Genomic DNA, 7391 nt, shown 5'->3' with positions numbered 1-7391 from the left:
GTCAAGCTTGCTCCTCCCGGGTGCTCTTTCGAGGGTGTTTGGTCTGCCTTTAGAGCATGGCAAGGTGGGTGATGTGCAGGTCTTCTTTTTGTGGCTGTGGACATATTTCAGCTCTAACTTCTGGGCTTTCAAGACCTTTGCTTTGACTTCAGCTTTGGAAGAGGGAGGAGCTTCCTTTTTCGCTTTGGGGGCAGGGAAAAGTGAAACATCTTGTTTCATGAATGGTGGACATTCCGTTTTCATAAACTCATCCTGCCTTAGCTTCTCTGAATGAGGACTTAACCATTCAAATACATCTGTAAGAGGAGGGAGAAGCTCCCTACTCAATATACAGTGTAGCAAGGGAGCAAGTTGTCGTCTTCAATGGTGTTATATCCAAAGGCATCCTATCTTAGTAAACGGGTTGCAGCTCCTGCATGGAGAAGAAATTAAATCTTCACTGAAGTGTTATTTTTCACTCCTCAGAGAGGCCAAACCCAAAACTGGAGTAACATTCTCTTTGCTGGTGGGATGCTCTGTGGTGCAAGCCTCTCCGAAAATCTGGAAATAGCTCTTACAATGACATGCAGTGCCTTCTGGTTCAGCAATCTCACCACTAGGAATCACTTACAAAAATCATCCTCTCAAAAATAAGAAAGGCACACACACACTAGGACTTTTCTGCTGAGGCCAGGAATAGCGCAGCCTCATCTGCAGGGGCCTGGCTGAATGCATTAAAACTCATCACACACTAGTGCTGGCAGTTAGGAGTGATGTTCTGCATGCTGACAGGAGTGAGAGTCACAGCAAAATGCAGCCCAAGGACAGCACAGCTGTGTAATGGGCTGTCCTTTCTCTAGTCTTGGAAAGGATAATGTGTACACACATGTCTGCTTGCTTTTCTAAAAATAATTAAGTAAATGGAGAATTACTGCACGGAGAAAAATACAACAGAGAGAATGTGACAGAGATCACGGACAGAATTTTCTGAAGTGACCTTGTCTGGCAGTGGTGTGTGTGTGTGTGTGTGTGTGTGTGTGTGTGTGTGTGTGTAAATACATCAAAGCACAATTAAATAAACATGTTTTTAAAGATATAAAAACACACATGCATTTATACACACAACGCACACATGAATACATACACACAAATAGAAGCAAAATATCTATAGCTGTAATTTAACTTACATATATCAATATGAACTCATATGGTATTATAAATATTTCTTGGTTTCGTCACTATGAGATCTAAAAATAATTATCATGATTGGCCAACTCATGAAGAATATTCACAGGCTCCAGTCTGAGATTTTGAAAATCTGTTCCACGATGCATGGGATGAAGGCTTCTGTGGAATGACTGATTTCACTTCAGAGGCAGGAGATGTGCAAAGCGAGCCTGGACCGTGTTCTCAGACAAGAAGTAAAGGGCACTATCAAGGCTATGTTTAAAGGACACAGTAAGGAATATGATAAGCCCAACAAGCTAAGAACAGACTATTTGAGTATCAAAGGGAGAAGGGAGAGGCAGCTGTGACCGCAAAGAAGACTGGGAAAAAGGCTTAATAGCTTCTTTTGCAGAAGACCCAGGTTGAGAGCCCAGCACCTGCAGCAGCTGTTTCACAACTATCTGTGACTCCAGCTGCAGGAGAGCTGATGCACCCAAGGTCTCTGTTGGCACCTGCGTGTGCATGTTACACATGCATGCATTCAGCCACATTTATATATACATAAAATAAAAATAAGCTTTTGAAAAGACTTTTAAAATGCAATGAATTAAAACACAATTTATGTTAAAATCCATGTGTTTACTAAAATGCTTAGTCATCTTAGGAAATAGCTAGAGCAGGTACCTCTCCTTATTCTAAAAACTGGTAAATAAGGGAAAGAGTCAATGTTTACCCTACCTTCTCTGAGTAAATGACACCACCAGGGAACAAAATCTTTAGGAATGGCTGCTCTGTGTAGGAGAATATCTGCTAAGATTTACAAGAGGATTGAGTGTGGCAGCTGCCAGCGGTCGGAGGGGTTAGGAAATAACCACGGTAGTCCTTTTATAATTAATTAGCTTTAATACAAGGGAGAATAAGGGAACTTACAGATCCAAGGGTCCAGTGGAGCAGAAGGTACGCAGGGAAGAATCAAAACGGGGCTCCTTCCGGCGCCCCGATCCTATTTAAGGGGAATGCTACCCCGCTGGAGCAGCCACGCCCCTGAACGCAGGGATTGGGCCAGCTGCCCCAACATCTCCCCCTTTTGTCTAAATAAGACAGATTCAGAAACCAAATACAACTATATACAATGGGAACAGATCATATAAAATTACAAAAAGTAAACAATATCAGGCGAGAAGTATATAACGAAAAGTTTTTCTAATCACTCTACTTTGGGAAGTCTAAATAATCTAGAAGGTAGCTACCATTATCTAATCTTCAACCCCATCAAAGATCTGAGAAGGAGAGTAAAATTACCAAAGCAACCAGGAAGCACAAACGAGAAACTTCCAAAATGTGCAACACAAGACAGAGACAATTGACTACCTGGGCAACCACACGAAGTCTTGATAGCAATGTTGAGGCAACCAACTTTGGCTGAGGCCTGAAAAAACCTGACATACCATTATACAATGGCAAGGAACCTTTAGTAGAACAATCCTATCCTGTCTTGGCAAGATAAGACAATTCTGTTTTATCCACTTATGGATATTTCGTAGTTTAGTCAGTAATGGAGGTATGGGCTTTTCTTTGCCCCAAGGCCAGTTCTGCCAAGTAGAAGACAAACTCCCAGTGGAGTGTCTTTGGTGCTCAACGTTCTCTCGGGAGTAGAGCATTGTTGCCAGGAGTGATTGTGTCTCATAAATACAAAACTCTAGGTTAGATTAAAGGCCATGTTCTACAGCTCTTCAAAGAGGTTGAAGGTTATGCTATCTATACTAAATACAACCTCTATGTGTCTAAAAAACCTGATTGTCCTAAATATAAATATGACCAACATATAATTCTCAACACTTACGTAATTGTATGACGAATAGAATAGACAACTGTGCAATAAATGAAGACAATGATTTCCAAATGTAAACAGGGTCCTTACATAAATAATATCTGAGGTAGAAATGTACAGTGCAATATGGTAAACAATGTCATTACATAAATAATATCAGAGGTAGGGATGTACATTGCAATATAGTAAACAATGTCATTACATAAATAGTATCAGAGGTAGAGATGTACATTGCAATATAGTAAGCAATGTCAATATAACAATTGTTTCAAACAGAGGTAGTATCATACTCTCATACAATGTTCAATATATCAATATACAAGAATCAACACTCATATAGTTTTTTTTAAAAAAACAATAACTCACAAAAATCAATTATTCCTTCAGATCACCAGTTAATCCCTCCCTCCCCCTTCTTTTTTTTATATATATATATACATATAGATATACACATAATTTATACCCCTGAGTCCATATAAAGCCTTCCACAACCCGACCACCCTATACCAGCCACCAATTAGTGTCCCTAAATCTGAGGGTAAACTTTGTTGGGAGGGGGGGGCGTCGTCATCCAAGATTGCTTCCAGCTGACATAGGGGTGACTTTTCTTCCCAGGGGTTCCTGTGAAAGCAAATGATGGTAGAATACCCAGGGTAACATTTCATCTAGGAAAAATGTGTCCAGCCTCTGAATTTTTTTAGAAAATGAGGCCAGAATGTTGTCAAAAATGTGCACCATTCAAAAGTGTTCTGTGCAATTGGTACCAAAAAACAGGCCAAATATTAGCGCTACAAAAACATGACGTCATAATAACCAGTTGGAGTTGATGTTGCGGGGCCCCATCTTCATCCTGGAAACTGCAAAGATTACTGAAGAAAAAATTTTGTCATTTGTTGCGAGAGAGATAAGCATTATCTACAAGGACACATATAGACGTATACGTGCATATCTTCAATGAAAGGTGCATTAAAAACAACCATAGATATGAATGAATGCAAAGAAGGCAAATATATTGGTACCATTATCAACATTATTGTTATTAATATTCTGTCTCATAATTTTACTCCTAACCTGAGACAGAAACCAATCTACTTCGAGAGGAAGATGGGCATCGAAGAGGCTACTTATGGAGTTTGTTAGCCATTTGGGAAAGAAACTGCTCTTGCCTGGACTGTTCCATAAACTGGACACAAAGAACCCGCAGAGAGAGGACTGCTGAACTTGCCTAAAGGTGAGATGGTCTTTCGGGGTTCCTGATTCATGAAAGAGTCTGCGAGACGTTCTGCAGGACACAGCAGAAAGTGACTGAACTGTCTTTGGAATTTCCTGCTTCATGAAAAAGTCTGCTGGACACTATGGGCCTGAAGGCTGAAGATGGATGCCCCAACGGTACAGAGGAACTTTGGGTGACTGTCTAGGCAGCGAGTTGTCTCTGTCATTTCTAGAGTTTGAAAGTTACAAATGACTTGTTTACTTAGGTAATATTATATCCTTCTGGAGTCTTTGATGGAGTTGAAGAATAAATAGATAGTTATAGATTTCCTTAGTTATGATAAAAGATAAAATAGATTTAAATATTGTAACTGTAATACTTGCTTGATAACTGTTTTGTTATATGTAATTTTGCTATGTTAAAGTTGAAGCCTTTCTTTTTTGTTTAAACAGAAAAAGGGGAAATGATGGAGGAGAGTTATCTGTCTATGTTTCTTTCACTGGTTAATTAATAAAGAAAACTGCCTTGGCCCTTTAAGAAACAGAAAATTAGGTAGGCAGAGTAGACAGAACAGAATTGTGGGAACAAGGAAGTAGAGTTGGGGAGACGCTTCAGGCAGTCTCCATAGGGAGTCTCCATGCTGCTCCTCTCCGAGATGGACGCAGGTTAAGATCTCTCCTGGTAAGCCACACCTCGTGGTGCTACCCAGATTACTAAATATGGGTTAAAGGAAGATGTGAGAATTAACCAATAAGAGGCTGAAACTATGGGCCAGGCAGTGTTTTAAAAGAATACAGTTTCCGTGTAATTATTTCGGGTGTAAAGCTAGCCGGCGGCTGGGTGGCGGGACGCAGCCCCGCCGCTTCACACTACAATTGAGCTTTACAGGAAATAGAGGGCCAAGAGTGGCAGTCTCTTCAGAACTGTGGGAAGTGAACAGGAGAGATAGCCCAGTGCTAGTGCTCTTATTGGCTGCTTACTAATTGCACAAAGTAATGGCTTTCCTTTTGACAGTTCCATGCATGCATGCAATGCACTTTGCTCATCTTCACCCCTCTATTGCCCTCATCTCCTTCCAGCTTCTCCCCAATTTCTGTTTCTACATCTTTTTGTTGTTGTTATTCTGTTTCGGTTTTTTGGTTCTTTTGTTTTTTGAGGCAGGATTTCTCTGTATATCCCTGGCTGTCCTGGAACTCACTCTGTAAACCAGGCTGGCCTCGAACTCATAGAGATCTGCCTGCCTCTGTCTCCAAGTGCTGAGATTAAAGGTTTGCATCACCACCACCAGGCTTTTAAAATGAGGTTTGTTTGTTTGTTTTTAAAGATTTGTTTATTTCTTGTGCATTGGTGTTTTGCCAGCATGTGTGTCTATGTGAGGGCGTCAGATCCCCTGGAACTGGAGTTACACACAGTTGTGAGATGCCATGTAGATGCTGGGAAATGGACCTGGGTCCTCCCTCTGCAAAAGCAGTCAGCACTCTTAATCAGTGTGCTGTCTCTCCAGCCCATTTCCACACTTTAAGTCTCCTATTCTTTCATGCCCTTTCTGATTTTGCACCCCACTCTCCATATGAAAAGAAAAAAGCATTCAGCTTTCGTCTTTGTGAATCTGACTTATTTCACTGAACATGATCTCCAGTTCCAAGCACATAACAAGATTTTGTTATTCATGGCTGAATAGAACTCTGTGGTGTATACAGATCCCATTTCATTTTCTTTATCCATTAGTTGTAGGATACCTAAGACCAATATTTGTTCTGTCTCTCTCTTTCTCTCTCTCTCTGGGTATATATGTATAATGTATGTACATTTATGTGTGCAGGTGTTGGCGGCCCCTGTGGATATGTGTATATGGAGGCCAGAGGAGGATGTCAGGTGCCATCATCTACAGCTCCCGCTGTATTCCCTTGAAACATGGTCTCTCTTCAGATTTGAAGCTTCTGTCTTTCCTGCTAGACTGGCAGCTCCAACATACCACCAGTCTCCACCGTCCCCTTCTCTGCCCAGAGTGCCAGGCTTTCATGCTCAGGAAAGCTCAGAGCCAGCTTGTTATATATGATGGGATCTGAACTTAGGTCTTCACGGTTGTTCATCTGTTCTCAGCCACTGAGCCACCTCTCCAGCCGTAGAGTCAAGACACGAAAAAAAATGGAATGGGGCTTATAGAACAAAGCCCACTGAAAAGGCATGCCAGCTGAATGCCAAGTGTGGATCTATCTCGCTTGGGTTCTGTGTTGCGTGCACTGTGACTACGAATAAGGAAATAGGGATATCTCAGCAGTAATTATCTGATGATGATAAAGAGCACTTGATAACATACATATGATTATGATGTTGTGATTTTTTTAAATGTCTTTGTCTTTGGAGATGCAAATGAAAAAATGTTTAGATGAAATTATATGTGGAATTGTCTTAAAGTTTCTATTGCTGTGAAGAGATACCATGGCCACAGCAATATGAAAGAAATTATTATAAAGGAAAACATTTAATGGGGACTGGCTCACAGTTTCAGAGATTTAGTCCACTATCATCTTGACAGGCCATGGCAGCGTGCAGGCAGACAGAGTGCTGGAGGAGGAGCTGCAGGTCCTACAACTTGATCTGCAGGCAGCAGAAGGGAAAACGGCTGCACTGGCCAGCCCTCAAAGCCTGCCTCCACCCTGACTCACTTCCTCAAACAACAGCTTCCATCAAGGTCACCTAAAAACACGCCACTCCCTGTGGGCCAAGCATCCATGGGGGCCATATCTATTCAAACCACCACAGGAATTCTCTTTAAAATGGCCTATTAGCTCTTGAAGAGATGGCTCGGCAGTTAAGAGTGTGGCCTACTCGTGTGAAGGACTGTGTTGATATTTTGTTTGTGCTCTAACAAATAAAGCTTGTCGGAAGATCAGAGGGTGGAGCTAGCCACTATTTAACCATAGAAGTCTGATGGCCTGTACAGACAGACAGGAAGTGAATGACTGGGTGGAGAGAAGAACATAGCTGGGAGGAGCCAGGTGCTTGGCCCTTTGTGGGCTGAAGAGTTAACAAAGAGATGGCTGTGGCTTGCTCCTTTGTCTCTCTGATCTTTCAGAATTTACCCCAATATCTGGCTCTGGGTTTTTATTATTAAGACCAATTAGAATTCGTGCAACATCTGGCACCCAACTTTAAGGCAAAAATTCATGAAAAAGCCGCTTGCCTATGACTTTGCCG

This window comes from Arvicola amphibius, chromosome 12, assembly GCF_903992535.2.
Source record: "Arvicola amphibius chromosome 12, mArvAmp1.2, whole genome shotgun sequence".
In the NCBI taxonomy this organism is placed as follows: domain Eukaryota; kingdom Metazoa; phylum Chordata; class Mammalia; order Rodentia; family Cricetidae; genus Arvicola; species Arvicola amphibius.
This window is presented reverse-complemented; position numbering follows the sequence as displayed.